This window comes from Haematobia irritans, chromosome 4, assembly GCF_050003625.1.
Source record: "Haematobia irritans isolate KBUSLIRL chromosome 4, ASM5000362v1, whole genome shotgun sequence".
NCBI classification, from domain to species: domain Eukaryota; kingdom Metazoa; phylum Arthropoda; class Insecta; order Diptera; family Muscidae; genus Haematobia; species Haematobia irritans.
In genome coordinates this window covers 35,216,378-35,233,075 of record NC_134400.1, presented here as the reverse complement: position 1 = coordinate 35,233,075, position 16,698 = coordinate 35,216,378, and positions in this window count along the sequence as shown.

The following is a 16,698-nucleotide window of genomic DNA, read 5'->3' as shown; positions in this document are numbered from 1 at the left end:
TTAGGAGTATATTTCATACCAGCTCAATATGTTTTTCAGTTTAGATAAAAATCTTTCACCTTCATTAACAACTAATTCAGTTTCATAACAGGAAGTTAATTTTCAACATGTACTTGTTCTAAACTAAATATAATAATTTATGGAATTAATATTTTAAATCAGGAAATTTCTAAATTTCCTCACTAAATAAAATTTAAACAAAGGTCATTGTTATATTTGCATTAAATAAAAATCACTTTTTACGATCTTACAATGCTGGGGAAGAAAACGATAAACACAATATTAGCTATACAGTAATCTTTCTTAATTTTCCCAATTAGTTTTACGTTGCCGTTCTACGAGTAAAACCAGCCATCAACATTCTACCTGTTGACATTCTCTTATCATGGAAACTCAATGAAACAACCCTTAGAATTTATTAAAGTAAGACTAAGAAAGCACGTATACAGTTTCCTTGTCTAACTCATGGAGGCCGCAAAACAAAGAAAATTCTTATGGTTTAGAGAAAAAATCGTATAAAAGTCAGTGCAAGGGAAAACTCAAACATCAGTCAACGTTAGCAACTGCAAACGTGTATAACATAGCTCCCTAAAAAAAAGAATACAAATAAAATCATGGTCTACGCTATTGCATTTTCATCAAATCCCAAAAAATACTCTATGAGGGTTGGTATGAGGAAAATCGTGAAAAACTGTAGAGAGTTTTTCAAACTCGAATATCATCATAGCAGCAAATCCATCCACAGTCTGGACGCCATCATCTCTGCAGAGGAATATCAAAATTTCCTTAACGAACAATTGGAAATGTAACCGTTGATGATGCTGTAAGGCAACCTGAAGAGGTTCGATGTTCCAAGGAATTAAAAATTATTTTTTGTTCGAGCAAACAAAACAAAAATCCATAAATGCTTTAATACAGAAACTGCTTGGAAAGCAGAAACGTTTCCGTTGGACGTTATGTCCTATGAAGCTGGCTGTAATCTCCCATTTTACCATAGCAACGAAGAGTTTTTGCCTAAACTCCCGACTTTAATAAGGCACTACTTGGTTGTGGTTGTAATGACGGATGGCTGTCCCGCAATCATTGGCAAGCTGAAAAATTATAAAACTGATGTGAAAATTAAATTTTTGTGTAGTTTTTTTTCTTTTTTTGTTAATGCAATGAAAGCTTTAATATTGTAATCTTCAATGTGATTTAAATTGAATAATTTTAATTTACAAATTTTCATTTCTAATAATTTTAGATTAGTAATCAATGTCTTCCATTTCTTATGCATAAGTTTAGTTTAAGGTTTAGTATAATGTCTTCCGGTTTGTTTGTTTTGCAAGTTGTATATATGTATATAAAAATAAATAAAGAAAAATTATTTTAAATTTTTGTATAAAAAACATAATTCTTATGATTGTTTCTATTGTTTATTAGAAGGGAAGGTAAACTCCTTAAAAATAGGAAAATCAACTACTTCGTCCAAAATTTAAATAACATATCCTTCATCTTTTGAGAGTTCCACATAGGGAAAATGTTATGATCACAAGAGAAACAAGTATATACGGCCGTAAGTTCGGCCAGGCCGAAGCTTATGTACCCTCCATCATGGATTGCGTAGAAACTTCTTCTAAAGACTGCCATCCACAATCGAATTACTTGAGTTGCGGTAGCGCTTGCCGATGGCAATGTATCTTAAAACCTCCTAACATCGTCTTCTAAATTGTAAGTAAGTCCATATATATACCACGTATATTAAATCAAACAAGTATATACGGCCGTAAGTTCGGCCAGACTGTCATCCACAATCGAATTACTTGGGTCGGGGTAACACTTGCCGATGGCAAGGTATCTTAAAACCTCCTAACATCTTCTAAATTGCATATGTGGTATATATTAAATCAAAAAAGATCGATCCAATACGTATATAATTCAGTTTGACAAAGTAGACATAAAATTTTCACAAAATTTTCTACAGAAATAAAATTTTAACAAAATTTTCTATAGAAATAAAATTTTCACAAAATTTTCTATAGAAATAAAAATTTTGACAAAATTTTCTATAGAAATAAAATTTTCTATAGAAATAACATTTTGACAAAATTTTCTATAGAAATAAAATTTTGGTAGATTATTTTTGGCTCTAGTGGCAACCATGATTATGAACCGATATGGACCACTTTTTGTGTGACTGGACCAATTTTGGTATGGTTCTTAGCGACCATATACTAACACCACGTTCCTAATTTGAACCGGATCGGATGAATTTTGCTCCTCCAAGAGGCTCCGGAGGTCAAATTTGGAGAACGTTTTATATGGGGGCTATATATAATTATGGACCGATATGGACCAATTCTGGCACGGTTGTTTCTTTAACCACCATATACTAACACCAAGTTCCTAATTTGAACCGGATCGGATGAATTTTGCTCCTACAAGAGGCTCCGGAGGTCAAATCTGGAGAACGTTTTATATTGGGGCTATATGTAATTATGGACTGATAGGGACCAATTTTTGCATGGTGATTAGAGACCATATACTAACACCATGTACCAAATTTCAACCGGATCGGATGAAATTTGCTTCTCTTGGAGACTTCGCAAGCCAAATCTGGGGATCGGTTTATATGGGGGCTATATATAATTATGAACCGATGTGGACCAATTTTTGCACGGTTGTTAGAGACCATATACCAATACCATGTACCAAATTTCAGCCGGATCGGATGCAATTTGCTTCTTTTTGAGGCTTCGCAAGCCAAAACTGGAGATCGGTTTATATGGGGTCTATATATAATTATGGACCGATGTGGACCAATTTTTCATGGTTGTTAGATACCATATACCAACATCATGTACCATATTTCAGCCGGATCGGATGAAATTTGCTTCTCTTTGAGGCTCCGCAAGCCAAATCTGGGGATCGGTTTATATGGGGGGCTATGTATAATAATGGACCGATGTGGACCAATTTTTGCATGATTGTTAGAGACCATATACCAACATCATGTACCAAATTTCAGCCGGATCGGATGAAATTTTCTTCCCTTTGAGGCTCCGCAAGCCAAATCTGGGGATCGGTTTATATGGGGGCTATATATAATTGTGGACCGATGTGGACCAATTTTTGCATGGTTGTTAGAGACCACATACCAACACAATGTACCAAATTTCAGCCGTATCGGATGAAATATGCTTCTGTTAGGGGCTCCACAAGCCAAATCTGTGGATCGGTTTATATGGGGGCTATATATAATTGTGGACCGCTGTGGACCAATTTTTGCATGGTTGTTAGAGACCACATACCAACACCATGTACCAAATTTCAGCCGTATCGGATGAAATATGCTTCTGTTAGGGGCTCCACAAGCCAAATCTGAGGGTCCCTTTATATGGGGGCTATACGTAAAAGTGGACCGATATGGCCCATTTGCAATACCATCTGATCTACATCAATAACAACTATTTGTGCCAAGTTTGAAGTCGATAGCTTCTTTCGTTCGAAAAGTTAGCGTGATTTCAACAGACGGACGAACGGACACTCTTAGATCAAATCAGAATTTCACCACGATCCCGAATATATATACTTTATGGGGTCTTAGAGCAATATTTCGATGTGTTACAAACGGAATGACATACTTAATACACCCCCCCCCCCCCCCCCCCTCCTATGGTGGATGGTATAACAAGTTCCAAAAAAATCATCATATTTAAGTACAACGATAAAGTTTTTGAACATTTGTTCCTAATTTTGTTCCACAAAATTACCTCAGTTCAATTCAATTTTCTTTAAAGCGGAATCTCCTAGCCTTTAGGGCAAAAAGTCTTCATTGAAAATGTTATCCACTTTTCGTGTCTTTCTGTCTGAAATAACTAAGATAAGCAAAATCTGCATTCGGCTTTCAGTTAATAAACTACGTAAAAATTATATAAAATATGAAGATCCCCTTCTGCGATACGAATATGCTCAGTGGAACCACATTTCCCTAACCACACACACACATACCGAGTAATGCAGTTTTGAGTTATTGCCTTCAAGACAAATGCTTATAGAACATGTAATTCATGTTGAAGGATAGATAAAATTAATTCAGTTTCATAATGTGAAGTGAATTTTCAAATTCATAATTTATAAAATCAATATTTAATATTATCATATTCAATTAGCATTGGATAAATATCTCTGTTTAGAATTTTACAATGTTGTGAAAGAAAGAGCTAGGCATTACATTAGCTATGCGGCAATATTTCTCCCGTTTTCCAATTAGTTTTATGTTTTCTATATGACTAAAACCAACTACCATTGATCTACCTGTTGACATTCTCTTACAATAGAAACTCAATAAAACAACCCCTAGAATTTATTAAAGTAAGACGAAGTAAGCAATACTATACATTTTCCCTTTTCAACTCATGGAGGCCGTAGTACAAAGAAAATTTTTATGGTTAGGAAAAAATCGTATAAAAGTCAGTGTAAGGGAAAACTCAAACATCAGTCAACGTTAGCAACTGCAAACGTGTATAACATAGCTAAAGACTAAAAATAAAATTATGGCCTACGCTATAGCATTTTCTTCAAATCCCAAAAAATACTCTATGAGTGTTGGTATGAAGAAAATCATGAAGAACTGTAGAGAGTTTTTCAAACTCGACTATCATCATAGCAGCAAATCCCTCCACAGTATTGACACAATCACCTCTGACGAGGAATATCAAAATTACCTTAACGAAAAATTGGAATTGTAGCCGTTGATGATGCTGTAAGGCAACCTGAATAGGTTCGATGTTCCAAGGAATTAAAATGATTTTTGTTGGAGCAAAAAAAAATCCATAAGTGCTTTAATACAGAAACTGCTTGGAAAGCAGAAACGTTTCCGTTGGCCGTTGTATCCCATGAAGTTGGCTGGATTCTCCCATTTTACCTTAACAACGAATAGTTATTTGCCTAAAATCCCGACTTTAATAAGGCACTACTTGGTTGTGGTTCTAATGAAGGATGACTCCTCCGCAATCAATGGCAAGCTGAAAAGTTATAAAACTAATGTGAAAATTTAATTTTTGTATATGTTTATTCTATTTCAAAGAACGCTTTAATATTGTAATCGTTAATGTGATTTAAATTGAATAATTTTAATTAACAAATGTTCATTTGAATTTGTAACAATTTTAGTTTGGTAATCAATGTCTTCCATTTCATATGCATAAGTTTAGTTTAAGGTTTAGTATAATGTCTTCCGGTTTGTTTGTTTTGCAACTTGTATAAATGTATATATAAATAAATAAAGAAAAAATATTTTAATATTTTTTATGAAACATAATTCTTATGGTTGTTTTTCTTGTTTATTAGAAAGGAAGGTAAACTCATTAAAAAAGGAAAGTGTTTTAAGGCAAAACGATCCACTTCGTGCAAAAAATGAACTAAATTTTACTTCATCTTTTGAAAGTTCCACAAAAGGTTATTAACCCTTTCGACCCCGAATTTTTATTGATATCGCTAAAAAAATTTGTATACTCTTAATCATGCTTAAGTCATTTAAGAAGCGTCTAGCCAACATTTCGGGTCGCCACGCCCATTCGTTTGGGCGGTAGAGAATGTTGCCTGTGGGCAACTTTGGGCACTTGTGGCCATAAAATGGTTTGTTTTGTAATTAAAGACGTATTACGTTTTTAGGATTTTTAAAATTTTTTATCCCTTCACCATAGGATGGGGTATATTAACTTTGTCAGTCCGTTTGTAACACATCGAAATATTGTTCTAAAACCCCATAAAGTATATACATTCTGGGTCATGGTGAAATTCAGAGTCGATCTGAGCATGTCCGTCCTAACTTCCGAACGAAACAAACTATCGACTTGAAACTTGGTACAAGTAGTTGTTATTGATGTAGGTCGGATGGTGTTGCAAATGGGCCATATCAGTCCACTTTTACGTATAGCCCCCATATAAAGGGACACTCAGATTTGGCTTGCGGAGCCTCAAAGAGAAGCAAATTTCATCCGATCCGCCTGAAATTTGGTACATGATTTTGTTATATGGTTTCTAACAACCATGCAAAAATTGATCCACATCGGTTCAAAATTATTTATCGCCCCCATATAAACCGATCCCTAGATTTGGCTTGCGGAGTTTCTAAGAGAAGCAAATTTCATCCAATCTGGTTGTAATTTGGAACATGGTGTTAGTATATGATCTTTAACAACCGTGCCAGAATTGATCCATATCGGTCCATAATTATATATAGCCCCCATATTAAACGTTCTCCAGATTTCACCTCCGGAGCCTCTGGAGGAGCAAAATTCATCCGATCCGGTTCAAATATGGAACGTGGAGTTAGTATATGGTATCTAACATCCATGCAAAAATTGGTCCACATCGGTTCACAATTATATATAGCCCCCATATAAACCGATCCCCAAATTTGGCTTGCGGTGCCTCTAAGAGAACCAAATTTCATCCAATCCGGTTGTAATTTGGAACATGGTGTTAGTATATGATCTTTAACAACCGTGCCAGAATTGGTCCATATCGGTCCATAATTATATAGCCCCCATATAAACCGTTCTCCAGATTTGACCTCCGGAGCCTCTTGTTCGATATCGGTTCATAATCATGGTTGCCACTCGAGCTAATAATAGTCTACCAAAATTTTATTTCAATAGAAAATTTTGTCAAAATTTTATTTCCATAGAAAATTTTGTTAAAACTTTATTTCTATAGAAAATTTTTATTAAACTTTTATTTCTATGGAAAATTTTGTCAAAATGTTATTTCTGTAGAAAATTTTGTCAAAATTTTATTTCTATAGAAAATTTTGTTAAAATTTTATTTCAATAGAAAATTTTGTTAAAATTTTATTTCTATAGAAAATTTAATCTAAATTTTATGTCTATAGAAAATTTCGTCAAACTGAGATATTTGATCGATCTTTTTTGATTTAATATATACCACGTATGGACTTACGTACAATTTAGAAGACGATGTTAGGAGGTTTTAAGATACCTTGCCATCGGCAAGCGTTACCGCAACTTAAGTAATTCGATTGTGGACCGATCGACCGATTGGTCGAAATCGGTCCATAATTATATATAGCCCCCACATAAATCGATCCCCAGATTTGACCTCCGGAGCCACTTGGAAGAGCAAAATTCATCCGATTCGGTTGAAATTTGGTACGTGATGTTAGTATATGATTTTTAACAACCATGCCAAATGTGGTCCATATCAGTCCATAATCATATATAGCCCCCATATAAACCGATCCCAAGATTTGGTTTTGGAGCAGAGAATGAAGCCGCCGAGTCGCGCCGCTAATTTCAGTCGCCGCCGATCATTTTGTGCCAGTCGACGCCGCCGCCGAATATGTCCACTCATCTCGACTCAATTTAAGCCGCCAATTAATCAAAAATATCGATTTAAATCAGAAAAATATAATAATAATTGTAGTATTTTTGCCAAAATGTTGAACCTTCCACCCACAATCAATCAATTTCAAACTGCTATAACATTTTTGACAATATCTAGCTCAGAAATTTTTAACTAAATGTAAATTTGATTGTAAGATTGGTTGTACAACTAATCTCATTACCATTCGAATAACTTCAAATCGATTTTATAATGGATGATTGTGCGCCGCCGAATGGACAAATTTATATCGGCTTAGCCGTCAAGCCGCTGCCGCCAGAGGTAAAACTTTAGTGTCAGCCGCCGCCGACAAAAATGGATCGGCTTCATTCTCTGTTTTGGAGCTACTTGGAGGAGCAAATTTCATCCTAGTCAGTTAAAATTTGGTACATTGTGCTAGTATATGGCCACTAACAACCATGCCTAACTAGGTCCATATCGGTCTATAGTTATATATAGCCCTCAGATAAATCCATCCCCAATCACATAAAAATTGGTTCATATCAAGTTCATAATTGCATATAGCCCCCATATAAGCAACCGCCATATTTCAATTCTGGCTCTCTACGTACCGTGCAAAAGTCCATATCGATTCGTATTTATTTGTAGACTTATGTTACCTCCACATAACTTTTTGTCTAATATATACCACGTATGGACTAACTCACAATTTAGAAAACGATGTTAAGAAGTTTTAACATACCATAACCAATTAATTCGATTGTGGATGACAGTCTTTCGTAGAAGTTTCTACGCAATCCATGGTGGAGGGTACATAAGATTCGGCCTGGCCGAACTTACGGCCGTATATACTTGTTTCAATTTGATAATGTAAAGTTAATTTTAAATACGTTGTTGTTCTCAACTAAAATTCATAATTTATAGAATGAATATTTTAGAGCAGAAAATTCCTCACTAAATAATCTATAAAAACACAAAAAAATATTATCTCACATTTAGCATAAAAATTAATATTATCATGTTCTATTGGTATTGGATAAAGGTCTCTGATTACGATTTTACAATGTGGTGGAAGAAGATCGATTTTACAATGTTGTGGAAGAAAGAGCCGGACATTCTATTAACTATACTTGCAATATTTTCCAAGTTTTATTTTTTCCTTGTACGAGTAACACCAACCATCACTGATCTACCTGTTGACGTTCTCTTAACATGGAAACTCAATGAAACAACCCCTAGAATTTACGAAAGTAAGACAAAGAAAGCATGTATACATTTTCCTTTTCCAACTCATGGAGGTCCTAGTATGAAGAAAATTTGTTTGATTTGGAAAAAATCGTATAAAAGTCCGAGTAAGGGAAAACTCAAACAACAATCAACGTTAGCAACTGCAAACGAGTATAACATAGCTCCCTAAAAAGAATAAAAATAAAATCATGGCCTACGCTATTGCATTTTCATCAAATCCCAAAAAATATTCTATGAGTGTTGGTATGAAGAAAATCATGAAGAACTGTAAAGAGTTTTTCAAACTCGACTATCATCATAGCAGCAAATCCCTCCACAGTATTGACACAATCACCTCTGACGAGGAATATCAAAATTACCTCAACGAACAATTGGTACTGTAGCCACTGATGATGCTGTGAGGCAACCTGAAGAGGTTCGAAGTTCCAAGGAATAAAAAATAACTTTTGTTCGAGCAAAAAAATCCATAAACGCTTTAACACAGAAACTGCTTGGAAAGCAGAAACGTTTCCGTTGGCCGTTGTATTCCATGAAGCTGGCTAGATTCTCCCATTTTACCTTAACAACGAATAGTTATTTGCCTAAAATCCCGACTTTAATAAGGCACTACTTGGTTGTAGTTCTAATGAAGGATGACTCCCCCGCAATCAATGGCAAGCTGAAAAGTTATAAAACTAATGTGAAAATTTAATTTTTGTATATGTTTATTCTATTTCAATGAAAGCTTTAATATTGTAATCTTTAATGTGATTTAAATTGAATAATTTTAATTAACAACTGTTCATTTGAGTTTGTAATAGTTTAATGTTAATAATCAATGTCTTCCATTTCGTATGCATAAGTTTAGTTTAAGGTTTAGTATAATGTCTTCCGGTTTGTTTGTTTTGCAACTTGTATATATGTATATAAAAATAAAATTATTTTAATTTTTTGTCTAAGAAACATAATTTTTATGGTTGTTGTTCTTGTTTATTAGAAGGAAAGGTAAACTCATTTAAAAAAAGGAAAGTGTTTAAAGGCAACACGAATTACTTCGTGCAAAAGTTTAAATAATTTTTACTCCATCTTTTGAGAGTTCCACAAAGAGTTTTTATAACAAAGAAAATATTATGATAACAAGAGAAAAACAAATAATAATGTCTAATAAATTTATAAGAATTTGTCCAAAAACATTTATTTATTTTTATCGTATCATTGAATTTTAATTAAAAATGTCTAAAATTTGTCTCTTTTGCTAGTAGAAATCCAGTGAAACCAAACCTCCTAACTCTAAGGGCAAAACGCCTTCATAGCAAATTTTGTCCCCTTTTGGTCAAAATAAAAGAAATTTCTGTCTGAAAAATGCGTATTCTCTATTAAGCAAAATTTTCATTCATATCTCAGTGTATAAAAAAAATACCGTAAAATATGAGGATCCCCAATGTACAATACGAAGATGATCAGAGCTAGCCCTTTTTTCAAATGTTCCAATTTTTTCAAACGTTGATACTTTTGTGCCACTAAATACCATATTTTTTATCATTTTGTACAACCGCTTTGTTATGTAGTGCTATTTTTATATTTCCTATTTTTACGAATTTGTGCAACTTTCTTGTCACGTTGTGCCACTTTTTAAATAATTAAGTTTTACATTTCAAAATATTTTGTAAATTTTTATTCCAAATCCTTTTACAAATCGGATAGGATGAAATTTATGACCTCTGGAGGGTCCAGAATTGAAATCTGGGTGCTATACCTAAAAGTATTCCGATATCGATCATTTGCCAACCATCCGACCTATATCAAGCCGATAACTTGTTTCGCTCGAAATTTAGCATGATTTCAACAGAGAGACGGACGGAAATAAATAGTGGAATCGACACAAAATTATACCACGACCCGTTTGTAACACATAGAAATATTGCTCCATAGAGTATATATATTCTGGGTCGTGGTGAAATTCTGAGACGATCTGAGCATGTCCGTCCGTCCGTCCGTCCGTCTGTTGAAATCACGCTAACTTCCGAACGAAACAAGCTATCGACTTGAAACTTGGCAGAAGTAGTTGTTATTGATGTAGGTCGGATGGTATTGCAAATGGGCCATATCGGTCCACTTTTACGTATAGCCCCCATATAAACCGATCCCCCGATTTGGCTTGCGGAGCCTCTAAGAGAAGAAAATTTCATCCGATCCGGCTGAAATTTGGTACATGGTGTTGGTATATGTTCTCTAATGACCATGCAAAAATTGGTCCACTTCGACCCATAATTATATATATCCCCCATATAAGCCGATCCCCAGATTTGACCTCCGGAGCCTCTTAGAGGAGTAAAATTCATCCGATCCGTTTGAATTTTGGAACATGGTGTTAGAATGTGGTCTCTAACAAACACGCAAGAATTGGTCCATATCGGTCCATAATTATATATAGCCCCCATATAAACCGTTCCCCAGATTTAATCTCCGGAGCCTCTTGGAGGAGCAAAATTCATCCGATCCGGTTGAAATTTGCAACGTGGTGTTAGTATAAAGCCGCTAATAACCATGACGAAATTGGTCCATATCGGTCCATAGTTATATATAGCCGATCCCCAATCACACAAAAATTGGTCCATATCGCTTCATAATCATGGTTGCCACTTGATCCAAAAATAATCTACCAATTTTTTTTTATAGAAAACATTGTCAAAATGTTATTTCTATAAAAAATTTTGTCAAAATGTTATTTCTATAGAAAATTTTTTCCAAATTTTATTTCGATAGAAAATTTTTTCCAAATTTTATTTCTACAGCAAATTTTGTCAAAATTTTATTTCTATAGAAATTTTTTTCCAAATTTTATTTCTATAGAAAATTTTGTCAAAATGTTATTTCTATAGAAACTTTAAACTTAATTATATACGTATTTAATGGGCCCTTTTGTAGTTTCATATATACCACGTATGTACTATGTGGTATATATTACGTTGTTAGGAAGTTTTATGATACCTTGCCATCGGCTTCAGTAGACGTTTCTAGGCAATCCATGGTGAAGGGTACATAAGCTTCGGCCTGGCCGAACTTACGGCCGTATATACTTGTTAAAAATAATGTGTCAATTTTTATAGTGGGGTGGCAAATTTTAAGCCTCTTTTTAGAAATTCTCAACGGTAAATATGTACCTGGTATATTTTCGAATATGACATGTGCTGCTTAAAATTCATGTAATTCTGATATAAGCCATTGTCACCAATTGCTGATGGTTGGTTTCGACTTCTTGGTCACCAGACAAACTATAATTCAAGTACTGCATAATACAGTATATTATGTATATTATTATTATTATATTATTATATATTATATTATATTATATTATATTATTATTATTATATATTATTATATTATACTGTATATTAATTAAATTCGAATCTAACAGCACCGAAAAGTTTGAAGCTACATTTTCCTGACCACACACACACACCCAGGAATGAATTTTTGTGTTATTGCCTTCAAGAGAAGTTCCTATAGGATATGTAATTCATGATTCATGAAAGATTTTTTCGGCTGTCTGTACTATTATTTTAGTTTGATAATTTGAAGTAAATTTTAAATATGTTGTTGTTTTAACTAAACTACATAATTTAAAAAATGGAAAATTTAGAGCAAGAAATTTTTAAATTTCCTTGCTAAATAAAATCCCAAAAATCATTAATTGACACTTAGTATAAAAATTAACATTGTCCTGTTCTATGAGGTCTCAGTCTCTGTTTACGATTTTACACTATTGTGGATGAAAGAGTTAGGCATTATATTAGCTATGCTGTAATCGCTCTCAATTTTCCCAATTAGTTTTCTGTTTTCGTTCTACGAGTAAAACCAACCATCACTGATCTACCTGTTGACATTCTCTTAACATGGAAACTCAATGAAACAACCCCTAGAATTTATGAAAGTAAGACAAAGAAAGCATCTATATATTTTCCTTTTCCAACTCATGGAGGTCCTAGTATGACGAAAATTTGTATGATTTGGAAAAAATCGTATAAAAGTCCGAGTAAGGGAAACTCAAACATCAATCAACGTTAGCAACTGCAAACGAGTATAACATAGCTCCCTAAAAAGAATAAAAATAAAATCATGGCCTACGCTATTGCATTTTCATCAAATCCCAAAAAATATTCTATGAGTGTTGGTATGAAGAAAATCATGAAGAACTGTAAAGAGTTTTTCAAACTCGACTATCATCATAACAACAAATTAGTCCACAACCTCGACACCATCATTTCCGAGGAGGAATATCAAAATTACTTCAACGAACAATTGGAATTGTAGCCACTGATGATGCTGTAAGGCAACCTGAAGAGGTTCGAAGTTCCAAGGAATTAAAAATAACTTTTGCTCGAGCAAAAACATCCATAAACGCTTTAATACAGAAACTGCTTGGAAAGCAGAAACGTTTCCGTTGGCCGTTGTATCCCATGAAGCTGGCTGGATTCTCCCATTTTACCTTAACAACGAATAGTTACTTGCCTAAAATCCGACTTTTTTTGTATTTTTTTTATATGTTTTTTCTCCTTAAATTCAATGAAAGCTTTAATATTGTAATCTTTAATGTGATTTAAATTGAATAATTTTAATTTACAAATTTTCATTTGAATTTGTAACAATTTTAGTTTAGTAATCTATGTCTTCCAATTCGTATGCATAAGTTTAGTGTAAGGTCTAGTATAATGTCTTCCGGTTTGTTTGTTTTGCAACTTGTATATATGTATATAAAAATAAATAAAGAAAAATTTTATTAATTTTTTTTACTAAGAAACATAATATTTTGATTGTTTTTATTGTTTATTACAAGGGATGGTAAACTCATTCAAAAAATAAATGAACTGCTTCGGGCAAAATCTGAACCAATTCCTACACCATCTTTAGAGAGCTCCCAAAATGGTTTGTGAAAGCAAGGAAAGTGTAATGGTCTTGTATTGTGTTTAACTACGATGTAGAGAATTTTTCCTTCACATAAAGGGAAAATGTGAACCAAAAGAAAAAATCATTGGCATCTAATCATGGCTGTAGCTCATTCTTACTTTTGTTTTGAAATTTATATAAAGATTTTCCTTTAGTTTATATCGATTTTCTTTTTAGGGTCATTGGTTAGTTCATAAAATGTTTGAGACATGCTTAGGGATTATGAATATTTCATTTTGCTGTGGGTGGATATTATCGAAAAAAAAAAAAAAAATATAAAATTTTACTCATGAAAAATATAGTTTTTCAATTCAAAATTAAAGTTAAATTTAGCATTAATTTAACGATGGACCAGGGTACCAGATAATAACCTAAATATTCTAAATATTCTATGCAACTTTCACATAAAAAAAGTAAATTATGTTATAGGAAAAATGAAATATCTCTGGATAATTGAATTAACGAAAATGTTCTGACATTTATAACCACCATTTACGAAGTGCATCCTTTTCGAAAAGCAAAAATGAACCACAAATAAAGAAACACTCTTATGAGCCAGACCATTACCATTTTATTCACTATGTAGTTCATTCTTACTAATTTTTAGAGGTGTACGCACAACTTCTTCTGCTTTAGTTAGCATTGAACTTATTTGCATGTCATTGAAACTTGACAAGCATTTAGTTCATAAAATTTTTGAGACATATTTCGTGAAAAGAAAAATTCGTTGCACTGGGGAAAATTTCTTATAAAATTAAAAAGAAAAAAAAAAATAAAACAAAATAAAGTTTATTTTCATATTAAAATTTCCAATTTTTTGGAATTTGGATGGAATTTTAACATTTTTGGTGGCAGTCACGAACTAAAGTCCTTTTCGCACTAGGCCACTTAGTTTTGGAGATATGGCAAAAAGAAGTTTTTCATATAAAAATTTAAATTTTTTTAGGTTTTGGGTGGATTTTTAAATTTTTTGGGGGTGGTCACGAATTAAAGTCCTTTTCGCTCTAGGACGCTTAGTTTAGAAGATATGGGCAAAAGAAGTTTTTCATATAAAAATTTCAATTTTTTTAGGTTTTGGGTGGATTTTTCAATTTTTGGGGTGGTCACGAATTAAAGTCCTTTTCGCTCTAGGACGCTTATATTAGAAGATATGGCCAAAAGAAGTTTTTCATATAAAAATTTCAATTTTTTAGGTTTTGGGTGGATTTTTAAATTTTTTGGGGGTGGTCACGAATTAAAGTCCTTTTTGCTCTAGGACGCATATTTAAGGAGATATGGGCACAAAAAGTTTTCCATATAAACATTTCAATTTTTTAGGATTTGGGAGGATTTTTCAATTTTTTGAGGGTCGTCACGAATTATCGTCCTTTTCGCTTTAGGACGCATATTTAAGGAGATATGGGCAAGAGAAGTTTTTCATATAAAAATTTCAATTTTTTAGGATTTGGGAGGATTTTTCAATTTTATTGAGGGTGGTCACGAATTAAAGTCCTTTTCGTTTTAGGACGCTTAGTTTAGAAGATATTGGCAAAAGAAGTTTTTCATATAAAAATTTCAATTTTTTTAAGTATTGGGTGGATTTTTCAATTTTTTGGGGTGGCCACGAATTATCGTCCTTTTCGCTCTAGAACGCTTAGTTTATGAGATATGGCCAAAAGAAGTTTTTCATATAAAAATTAAATTTTTTCGGTTTTGGGTGGATTTTTCAATTTTTTGGGGTGGTCACGAATTATCGTCCTTTTCGCTCTAGGACGCATATTTAAGGAGATATGGGCAAAATAAGTTTTTCATATAAAAATTTCAATTTTTTTAGGTTTTGGGTAGATTTTTCAATTTTTTGGGGTGGTCACAAATTATCGTCCTTTTCGCTCTAGTACGTTTAGTTTAGGACATATGGCCAAAAGAGGTTTTTCATATATAAAAATTTCAATTTTTTTTAGGTTTTGGGTGGATTTTTAAATTTGTTGGGGTGGTCACGAATTATCGTCCTTTTCGCTCTAGGACGCTTAGTTTAGGAGATATGGGCAAAAGAAGTTTTTCATATAAAAATTTCAATCTTTTTCGGTTTTGGGTGGATTTTTCAATTTTTTGGGGTGGTCACGAATCAAAGTGCTTTTCTCTCTAGGACGCTTAGTTTAGGAGATATGGGCAAAAGAAGTTTTTCATATAAAAATTTCAATTTTTTTAGGTTTTGGGTGGATTTTTCAATTTTTTGGGGTGGTCACGAATTAAAGTCCTTTTCGCTCTAGGACGCTTAGTTTAGGAGATATGGGCAAAAGAAGTTTTTTATATAAAAATTTCAACTTTTTTGGTTTTGGGTGGATTTTTCAAATTTTTGGGGTGGTCACGAATTATCGTCCTTTTCGCTCTAGGACGCATATTTAAGGAGATATGGGCAAAAGAAGTTTTTCATATAAAAATTTCAATTGTTTTAGGTTTTGGGTGGATTTTTCAATTTTTTGGGGTGGTCACGAATTAAAGTCCTTTTCGCTCTAGGACGCATATTTAAGGAGATATGGGCAAAAGAAGTTTTTCATATAAAAATTTCAATTTTTTAGGTTTTGGGTGGATTTTTCAATTTTTTGGGGTGGTCACGAATTAAAGTCCTTTTCGCTCTAGGACGCTTAGTTTAGGAGATATGGGCAAAAGAAGTTTTTCATATAAAAATTTCAATTTTTTTGGGTTTGTGTGGATTTTTCAATTTTTTGGGGTGGTCACGAATTAAAGTCCTTTTCGCTCTAGGACGCATATTTAAGGAGATATGGGCAAAAGAAGTTTTTCATATAAAAATTTCAATTTTTTTAGGTTTTAGGTGGATTTTTCAATTTTTTGGGGTGGTCACGAATTAAAGTCCTTTTCGATCTAGGACGCTTAGTTTAGGAGATATGGGCAAAAGAAGTTTTTTATATAAAAATTTCAACTTTTTTAGGTTTTGGGTGGATTTTTCACGTTTTTTGGGTGGTCACGAATTAAAGTCCTTTTCGCTCTAGGATGCTTAGTTTAGGAGATATGGGCACACGAAGTTTTTCATATAAAAAATCAATTTTTTTAGGTTTTGGGTGGATTTTTCAATTTTTTGGGGTGGTCACGAATTATCGTCCTTTTCGCTCTAGGACGCATATTTAAGGAGATATGGGCAAAATAAGTTTTTCATATAAAAAATTTCCATTTTTTTAG